Raw genomic sequence first — 9,371 nt, 5'->3', positions numbered from 1 at the left:
GGGAACTACAGCCAGGCACACAGCTCTGCAGTGCTGAAGGTGTTAATTACTGGAAGACAGAGGACTAGCGGGAATACTGGAGATCAGGGTAAGGATTGGCACTCTCCATACTGCGACAGAGGGGTGGATGCTGTAAGCCAGGGGCTAGGAAGATGGGAGACTTGCCCTGCTGGACTGTGGGTTCAAATCAGGCAGCGGACAGCAGCAAGGGGAAGCCATTCCCATCCATACAGATGCACTGTCTCCTTGTCTTAGTTTCTCCATCCTTGATCCATGCACATTTCCAGCTTCTGCCCTCGCCACTGCTCTGGTTAAGGTCTCTGGCTTCTCTGTTCCATCCTGCATCATCTCCCCCATCCTCTCTAATATTGCCCACTCTTGGCTCTCACAGCATGGCCCTCTCCTAGTTCACCTCCTGCCTCTAGCCACACTTTCAGCATCTCTTTTGCTGGGTCCTCCTCCCCTCTCTCACTTTCCTACGGGGCTCTTGTCCTTGGCACCCTCCCTTTCTCGCTCCAAACCCTCTCTCTGGGTGATCTAATCAGTTCAATCAGTAGGCCCACCTCTTGAATACTGCGTGCAGATTTGGTTGCCCCATCTCAAAAAAGATATACGGGAATTGGAAAAGATTCAGAAAAGGGCAACCAAAATTATTAGGGGCATCGAACAGCTTCCATATTAGGAGAGATTAATAAGACTTGGACTTCTCAGTTTGGAAGAGATGACTGAGGGGGGATATGATTGAGGTCTATAAAATCATGACTGCTGTGGAGAAAGTAAATAAGGACGTGTTACTTACTCCTTCTCATAACACAAGAACTAGGGATCACCTAATGAAATTAATAGGCAACAAGTTTAAAATAAACTAAAGGAAGCATTTCTTCACACAGTGCACAGTCAAGCTGTGGAACTTCTTGCCAGAGGATGTTGTGAAAACCAAGACTATAAAAGGGTTCAAAAAAGAACTAGGTAAGTTCATGGAGGATAGGTCCTTCAATGGCTATTAGCCAGGATGGGCAGGGATGGCGTCCCTAGCCTCTGTTTGTCAGAAGCTGGGAATGGGCGACAGGGGATGGATCACTTGATGATTCCCTGTTCTGTTCATTCCCTCTGGGGCACCTAGCATTGGCCACTGTCGGAAGACAGGATACCGGGCTAGATGGACCTTTGGTCTGACCCAGTATGGCCGTTCTTATGTTCAATGCCATCTTCACATCAATGATTCCCTGCTCCAGTCTCCCATCCCAGTGTATTTCTCTGATGTCTCACTACTGGGTCCTCCTCCTCCACCATATCAAGTGCAAGCTTCTTCTTCTCGTTAATCTGCCCCTCCTCATCCCTTGGCCTTCATTTTTTAGCACGTTGCCATTCTCCTCTTTGCCAACACAGCCAGCCTGGGTGCCCCATTTGACTGCTTCTCCCCCCGCCATGCCGCATGGTAAGATAATGAGCAAATGTGTTTTAAAAAAAGATCAGTATCTGGGGGCAGATGATTGTGAACTGAAAAACCAGGCTAAATTCAATGACAAAGTTGCTGGCCATGAACATGCAACCAATGATTCTCCCCCATCTATACGTGACCTACACAGGATACATGTTAGCAATGATTCCTGTCTTGATTCATGGACTCGCAATCCCTCTTAAAGAGGAGACATTTAATGAACAACTAAATATTACAGACACAAATTAACAGCCTTCCACACAGCTCCCATTCCAGCTTGATCTAGCTTGTTTACCAGGAACACCACCCTGCTGGAACTCTATACAGCATAGAGACATCTAGTGGCCAAGTGACAGAACTGCAAGTAAACATCTCTCCTAAAACTGGTTGGAAATTTTTTGTTTAAACTTTTTTTTTTGGTCAAAAAATGCAATTTGTCAAAATCTGAACTGTTCAGGGGAATGGGTCAGTTTCAACAAATTTCCCAACTCAAAAAAAAGTTCCTTTTTTTTTTTTTTTTTTTAAATGATCACACGTGCCATCTGACATTCACAAAATGAAAGGTTTTGGTTTTTCATTTTGAAACAATTTTTTGTTTCAAAATTTAACTTAATTTGCATTAAAAAAAGGTCAAAATCAGAAGAAGATATTTTTAAATCGACCTGAAACAAAAAAAAAAAAAAAGTTTGGCTCGCCAGTTTGCAGAAACGTTCAAGATTGAGGTTCCGTCCTGTTTCAAGACAGGAACATTTTTCAAAACCTTGACAATTGTGGTAGGATGAGAAACCCATTTCCTGTCCAGCACTACTCACTGCAGCTCTTCGCTATGGGACTCAGATCTTTAGCTCAAACCCAAGGGGCTCCTGATTTAGTCTCGGAGATTCCCAGACTCAATCCCCAGTGACAACCAATATGATGGTCATTACAAGTGGTTTGCCCAGCTGTAGCCAAATCTGATGAGCTTGTCCTCAAGGGAAGGAAACCTCCCATGAGTTGACTCATTTTGGCTACAGGAGAAACATGATTTTGGTAATTAAATATTCATGGTAAATAGACCTAATGGCCTGTGATGGGATGTTAGATGGGGAAGGATCTGAGTTACCCAGGAAAGAAATTTTCTGTAGTATCTGGCAGGTGAATCTTGCCCATATGCTCAGGGTTTAGCTGATCGCCATATTTGGGGTCGGGAAGGAATTTTCGTCCAGGGCAGATTGGAGAGGCCCTGGAGGTTTTTCGTCTTCCTCTGTAGCATGGGGCCTGGGTCACTTGCTGGAGGATTCTCTGCTCCTTGAAGTCTTTAAACCACGATTTGAGGACTTCAATAGCTCGGACATAGTTGAGAGGTTTTTCGCAGGAGTGGGTGGGTGAGATTCTGTGGCCTGCGTTGTGCAGAAGGTCGGACTAGATGATCAGAATGGTCCCTTCTGACCTTAGTATCTATCTATGAATCTATGAAACAGTTGCCAGCATCATATTTTCTTGCTGGGAAAGCAAATTGCAGATGCAGGTTGTGGTGAGAAAGGTCAGCTTTGAAGATTGGCTCCAGGCTTCCTACTCCTGGAGCTGGTTACTGAGGCACACCAGGGACAGCTAATTTGCCGAGCAAGTCTATCTACCCTGCTTCCACCACTGAGGGGATGGGCAGGAATAGCCGCTTTCTGTGGGAGTGGGAGATAGACTTCTATTGCCCCCAGCACCAGAGAGAGCAGAGAACCAGAGAAGCCCATTTGGGGAAGCTGTGTGAAGCAGTCACTAGCTGATTTGAAGAGAAGTGGAAGCACATGGCAACTCTGGGAGAGTCCGATGTGCTGCAGGATGGAATGGGAAAAGCGCAGAGGTGAAAGTAAGCCAGTACGGTCTGGTACGGCAGACCAGCAAGAGCTGCTAAACAGCTGACCTTACCAGCATGAGGCAGCTTTCCCAGGCCCTGGGCCTTTTAAATTGCAGCCAGAGCCCCATTACCAGAGCCCCAGAGCTTCAGCGGTGATTTAAAGGGCCCGGGGCTCCTGGCTGCAGCTACCACAGCGGAGCCCCTGGCCCTTTAAATCACTATTTAAAGGGCCTGGGGATTTAAAGGACCCGCCTCGTCTGGTTGAGGTCCCGCCCCTTCCAGTCGAGGCCACACACCCCTGCTCAGGACCCCAACCCAGCGTACTGGTAAGTCCTTTAAGTTACTTTCAGCCCTGGAAAAGCTGGGGGAGGGCTCTCAGTCTGCACCTGGGTGCTGCAAAATGGTTACTTCTACATGCATCCACCGGCACTCTGGGTGCTTCACACAACCACGCAGAGACACAGGCCTTGCCCCAAAAGGAATATAGACAGGAGACAAGTAATGGCCATAAAGTAACAAAACAGGTGGGGTAGGGGCAGGTGGGACAAGGGCTACAAGAACAATTTATTTCCCAACCTGCTCTGCAATCCCAGCCCAGACTCATCCCTCTCCTGGAGTCTGGATTTATCAACCAAGAAATCAACGACGAGATAAGTGACAAGAAAGTTGAACTCTAATCTTCTCCCCTGACTTGGCTTTTCTTGAGGTTCCTCCTGACAGACTGCTCAGCCCACACCCTAGATACTCTCCTGATAGAAAGCCACACCCACCTCCCTTATGTCCAGGTGGGACAGAGTCACTCATGCCAATGACTCAGCAGAACCTACTCAACCCTTTCCCAGCGGACTGACCACCTGCGAACAGGACAGGGTGCTTCAAGCCAGTCCGTGACACACAATTGCTAGGTAAGGGACAGGCACAGCTCCACGGCTCTGCAAGATACTCGCAAGAATTAACTCCCTTCTCATCAAGGGGAAGGCAGGAAGGCATCTTAGGGAAGGGGAATTTCAGGCGATGGAGGCAGCTCGGCGCACAGATGGCAGGAGGGTGTCTGCAGCATAGCGTGGAGTGTGGAACACACCGGGAGTGGGAGAAAGAACTTCAAGAACAAGGGAGGATGGGGAAGAGAGAGGCCATGAAGCAGACAGGGTCAGAGGCATGGGTGTGGGAGGAGCGAGGTTGGCCTGTGAAGGCCAGGCCAAAGAGCGTGAACAATGGGGAACCAGGGTGGGGGGAGCACTTGAGGAGAGGGAATGATGTGGTCACAATAGGCCTGTAAGGTGATTTTGGTGGTAGATTGCCCGACGCATGGGCAGGAGGAAGTTGTTGCAGCAGCATGAATGACCTTGGTGTGAGAGGGAATGTGAGCAGCAGCTGCGCGCCGGACCGTGGATGCTGTCTGGGAGAGTGCCCAGCTCTGGATACCATGTCCTGCCCAATTCATGCTGCATCACACACAGGCCATGTGCTGAAGCCACTGCTCCACGAGGCACACATTGTGGCAATGTGGCCCAGTGGTTACAGCTGGGAACTGGGAGTGTAGACATTCCCATTTGGGCTGGAGATCAAGCTCCGAGAGCCACTCTCTGCCCCCTGCTGGGCTTCGGAGCCCAAGCGGTAGGGTGACCAGATGTCCTATTTTATAGCGACAGTCCTGATCTTTAGAGGTGCCTATTACCCACCCCGTCCCGGGTGTTCACACTTGCTGTCTGGTCACCCTCCCATGTGGGAAGGTTGACACAGGCACTTTTAGCCCCGCAGCAGAAGCCTGGGTCAGCTGACCGGGCTCTAAGGCATGTGGCTGTGTAGACATAACCTCAGGGGCTTTGAACTCCTTGGGAGAGAGGAAAGGTCGGTGGCGGTGTGAAGGGTGAGTATTTAACAAATGGGATCACAGCGCCACAGATACCCCTGCATTCACAGAGCTGCCGCGGGGCGGAGAGAGGCAGCCCTTTACGCCCAAGCAATGCTGCTCTGTGTCATTGCTCCGGCTCGCCGGAAAGCAGTCTGACCCCAGGTCTCAGCGCCCAGGCTGAGTTTCTCTCTCCATCAGCTCATCATGCATTAGTAATAGCCACCAATCTGCCCTGAGCTGACGGCCCTTTTTCCAGCTCCAGGAGAGGGTTGCGGGGGGAGCTGCGGGAAGTAACCAGAGCCTGCAGTGCTGGGCTGAGTAGAGCAGGCTCAGGTATCATCCGTGTTCTCGATTTCCCGTGCACAGGAAGGGTCACTGAGCCGGGCACGCCTACAGCCACGCCACCCGGGGCTGGCCTGAGGCAGCCTTGATCCACCGGCAGGGCCTTCTCCTAAAGCCTCGTGCAGCCGTCTCCAGCCAGGGGTCAAAGGCATCGAGCTGAACCACCCCACTAGGACACAGGCTGGGTGGGGAGCTCTCAGCTCTGCCTCAAGTCTCAGGGCATCGGGCAGCACCAGAGGAAGGCTGGATAGAGGAGTCCTCAGCAGGCAGCAGCTCCTGATGCTGCTGGTTGGGTTAGAATCATAATCATAGACTATCAGGGTTGGAAGGGACCTCAGGAGGTCATCTAGTCCAACCCCCAGATCCCTAAATGGCCCCCTCAAGGATTGAACTCACAACCCTGGGTTTAGCAGGCCAATGCTCAAACCACTGAGCTATCCCTTCCCCCTGTAATGCTGAGGATTTATGATTTGTATTATGGAAGCCCCAGTTGAGACCAGGGCCACACAGAGAGACAGCCCTGCCCCGAAGAGCTGAGAGTCTAACAGACAAGACAGGTGAAGGATGGAGGGGAGCCAGAGGCACAGAGCAGGGAGGCAACATGCCCATGCTCGCAGAGCGGGGACCAGCAGTAGAAGCCAGGCCAGCTATAACCCGGGGAGAAGCCAGGATCTCCCAGTCCAAAACCCCCAGCCTTCTCTTGTTTGCCCCAAGGCAAGCGGCTCTGGGTTTGTTAGCTGCAGGGGCAGGAGCTTAATCGAGGGCTTTCAAAATAAAACCAGTGGCCTCTTAAAGGCAGTGGCTCTGTGTAGCCAGATGCCTCCATACAGCGGCCGGTTGGGTCCCAATGGGCTCTTTGCTCCCTGGTGCCAGGGTTTTCCCTGGAGTGGGAATGTTTCCCCGGCATCAGGGGCATGGGCCTGACCCAGTCGGGCTGATCTCACTTCACCGTGTTAAGCGGCTAGGTGTCAGATCTGGACAAAGGACCTGCCGTAAGCCTGCTGTGTGCAACCTTTTCGGCCAGGCCTGTTGCAAGCCGGGGAGGAGCTGCCCCTGGAGACCCAGCCTGCCCTGCCAGAATGGCCCTCCGCTGGGGAGGGGGCTGGGCAGTGGGCACAGCAAAGACGGAGGCTGCAGCTATGGGTGATTACACTCGTGCTGCTCATGGGGAACCATGCTTCCTCCCACTAATCTCCTCCACACCCATGTACGCCACCAACCCGGCACAAACGCAACACTGGACCCTGCAGGGACCTCAGCCTGGCCCCGACCTCAGGGCAGCTATGAAATAAACCTGGGGGAACAGGAAATGCTAAAGCCCCAGTGTGGGGGTCAGGCTTTGGCCAGCACAGCATGGAGTGTGAGGCCAGACAGGACCAGATCATCTCATCTGATCTCCTAGGAATAAACAGAGCCTTGCACAGCATCTCTGTAAAGGCCTTTCCAGGTGGGGTGTGTGGGATGGGGCAAGTGATCAGAGACACGCCGTGCAGCCGTTCTCCAGAGCGTTACCGGGTCGGATCCAGCCTGGGCTGGCTGCAGGGAAAGCTATACCCTGCGACTGGCTGCGTGGGGGCCCTTATCTGAAATGAGCTGGGTCGGGGGAACTGCGGCCAGTTTGCAGCGAACAGGGGCCAGTCACGTTCCGTGGCTGGAGGCTGACCCAGAGGCCAAGGACTGAACAGGCCATTGAAAGCGAGCCCCGGCTGCTCGCTGGAGCAGATACCTCCGGGTTGGGGCTGGGGGTGCAATAGCCGCAGGCTAGGCTGAGGGACCCTTACGCTGCCCTGGCCTCAGGGCTTATATGCCAGCGGCAGCTCCAGGGCTGCCTTCCACCTACAGCAGAGAGAAGTGGGGCTTTTAGATCAGGGTCCAGGCCGATTCTAGCATCATGCAGGAGAGATGCCCTGGAGTGGGGGGGGGTCCCCCCCTGGGGACAGGGAGACCAAGGCCAGCTAGACCCTCAGTCACGATCACCAAGGGGCATCTGCAGCTGCCTGGTGTCAAAGCTGGGCGGGGTGGGGAGGGAGGGCTGGGAAATGAGTCCCTTGGTACAGCGGAGCAATCCGGGAGGTGCTGCAGCATGTTCCTTCGGGGTGGGGGGGATGTCACATGACCCAGTATCTTGGCTCAGGCCTAGATGACATCATCCCAGCTGGAGCCCGGTGCCTGGCCCGCGCCACCAGCACCGCAGAGCCGCAGCGCCTGAATTATTTAGTACAAGCTGGAGTTACTGTTTCGACCGCATCCGCGGCCCCTCCCCCCGCATTGCCCCCCCTTCCCTGGGCCCTGGAACCCCTGAGTCTGAGCTTCATCCGGCCCCGTCACTCAGCTCCTCTGCGTGGCATGAGCAGGGCCTGGATTGCACTGCAGACCCAGCTAGCTGCATCTTCCTGCCCCGACCCACGGCCACAAACGAGGGGACGTCACCCCTTGAATACAGCTCCAGGAGTCATGCACGCTCACTCCGGGTCCAGCCAGTGGCTTTGGGGGTGCCATGGTCGCCTTTGGCGTTTGATCCCATGCCCTCTGGAGCAACTGGCCAAGTCTCAACCGCTTGAGCTCCAAAGCCAGGCTCTGTAACAGCTTCCCACGCTCTGTGGGTCAGGGAGAGACAGTCACAACCGCATTTCTCTGCCCTTTGATCCCAGCTGGCTTTAACCACACTGCAATGCCAGGCGTGACACACCGCTGCAGGTCTCTCACAGGCTGGCAGGTCCTTTGCAATTGATAGATAAGGTCATGGGGACAGGAGTGGAAGGGTAACTTCCCCCTGCCTCCCTGCTGCTACAGGGGAGCCAGAGATGAAGGCAACTCATTGCCAACTTCTCTCCAAGCCTGGGAGTTTGGGGCCCTGGGAACTGGAAGTTCCATCCTGGCCCTCTGGGACATGGTCATCTTAGTGGGAGCAGGAGAAAGGGCTGCTCCACCCCTGCCTGTCTGTACCCCTGCAGGATGGGGAAGGATACCAGAGCCGTCCCCCGAGGGCAAACAGAGGGGAGGTGGGCCAGACCGCACCCTAGAGACCTTGACTGAGTGCTCAGCTACTGTAAGATGCCCAGAGAGCAGCCACGGCCCAGCATGATTTCATGTTTGTTCTGGTGGTTACCTCGCAACGGCGGAGGGTCCATGGTTATCAGGGCTTTTGCTAGCCCTAGGCTAGAGCACAGCCCCAAGCACATCATGGAGTTGCACCTGAAAGTCCCAGGGACCCTTCACCTAACAGAGAACCTGGCGCATGTGCCAGGGTGCAGCCAATCCCTGCACACCCTAGCTTGCTGTGCTAGCTTCCCCCTGGGGCTAGGATCCACCCCGAGACCCCGCTGCTAGGCTCCAGAGCCGGCTGGAGACAGGGGCTTTGTTCTCTTCAGCCCAGGTAGCGTGCACAGGGGAGGAGAGAAAGGCGTGCCCTCCTCCCCCAGGCTAGGCTTCCCCTCAAAGGAAGGGGTGCCATTCCCACACTGCTACTGGAAAGCGGCAGGTCTGGAGGAACAGCACTGAGCCCAGTAGGACTTAAAACCACACAACAACATGCCAAGCAGAGCACAGACATGCTGGATTGGTGCAGGAGGTCAGATCCTGCCCAGACTTCCTCCTTCCTATCCACCTGCTGTCTAGCTAGTACAGGGCTGTAAGATAAGGGACATTAGAAGGCACCCGAGCACATGCAGGAGCTGCTTCCAGAGGGTCTTCCCCAAAGGGAGGAAGGACGGTTATATGCTTAAAGCAAAGAGCGAGGTCGCAAAGACCCCCTCCATGTGGCCCCGCTGCCCTGAGTGAGTCACTGCACCTATCTACACCTCCATTTCCACCCAAGCTAAACCTGGGATCCCGGCGCTCACCTAGCTCCTGCGCCTGGTGAGGATCATCACATGGAAAGTGCTTCGAGAAACTCTGCTGGG

The sequence above is a fragment of the Dermochelys coriacea genome, chromosome 1, assembly GCF_009764565.3.
Source record: "Dermochelys coriacea isolate rDerCor1 chromosome 1, rDerCor1.pri.v4, whole genome shotgun sequence".
In the NCBI taxonomy this organism is placed as follows: Eukaryota; Metazoa; Chordata; order Testudines; family Dermochelyidae; genus Dermochelys; species Dermochelys coriacea.
Note: the sequence above shows the minus strand (reverse complement) of the source record.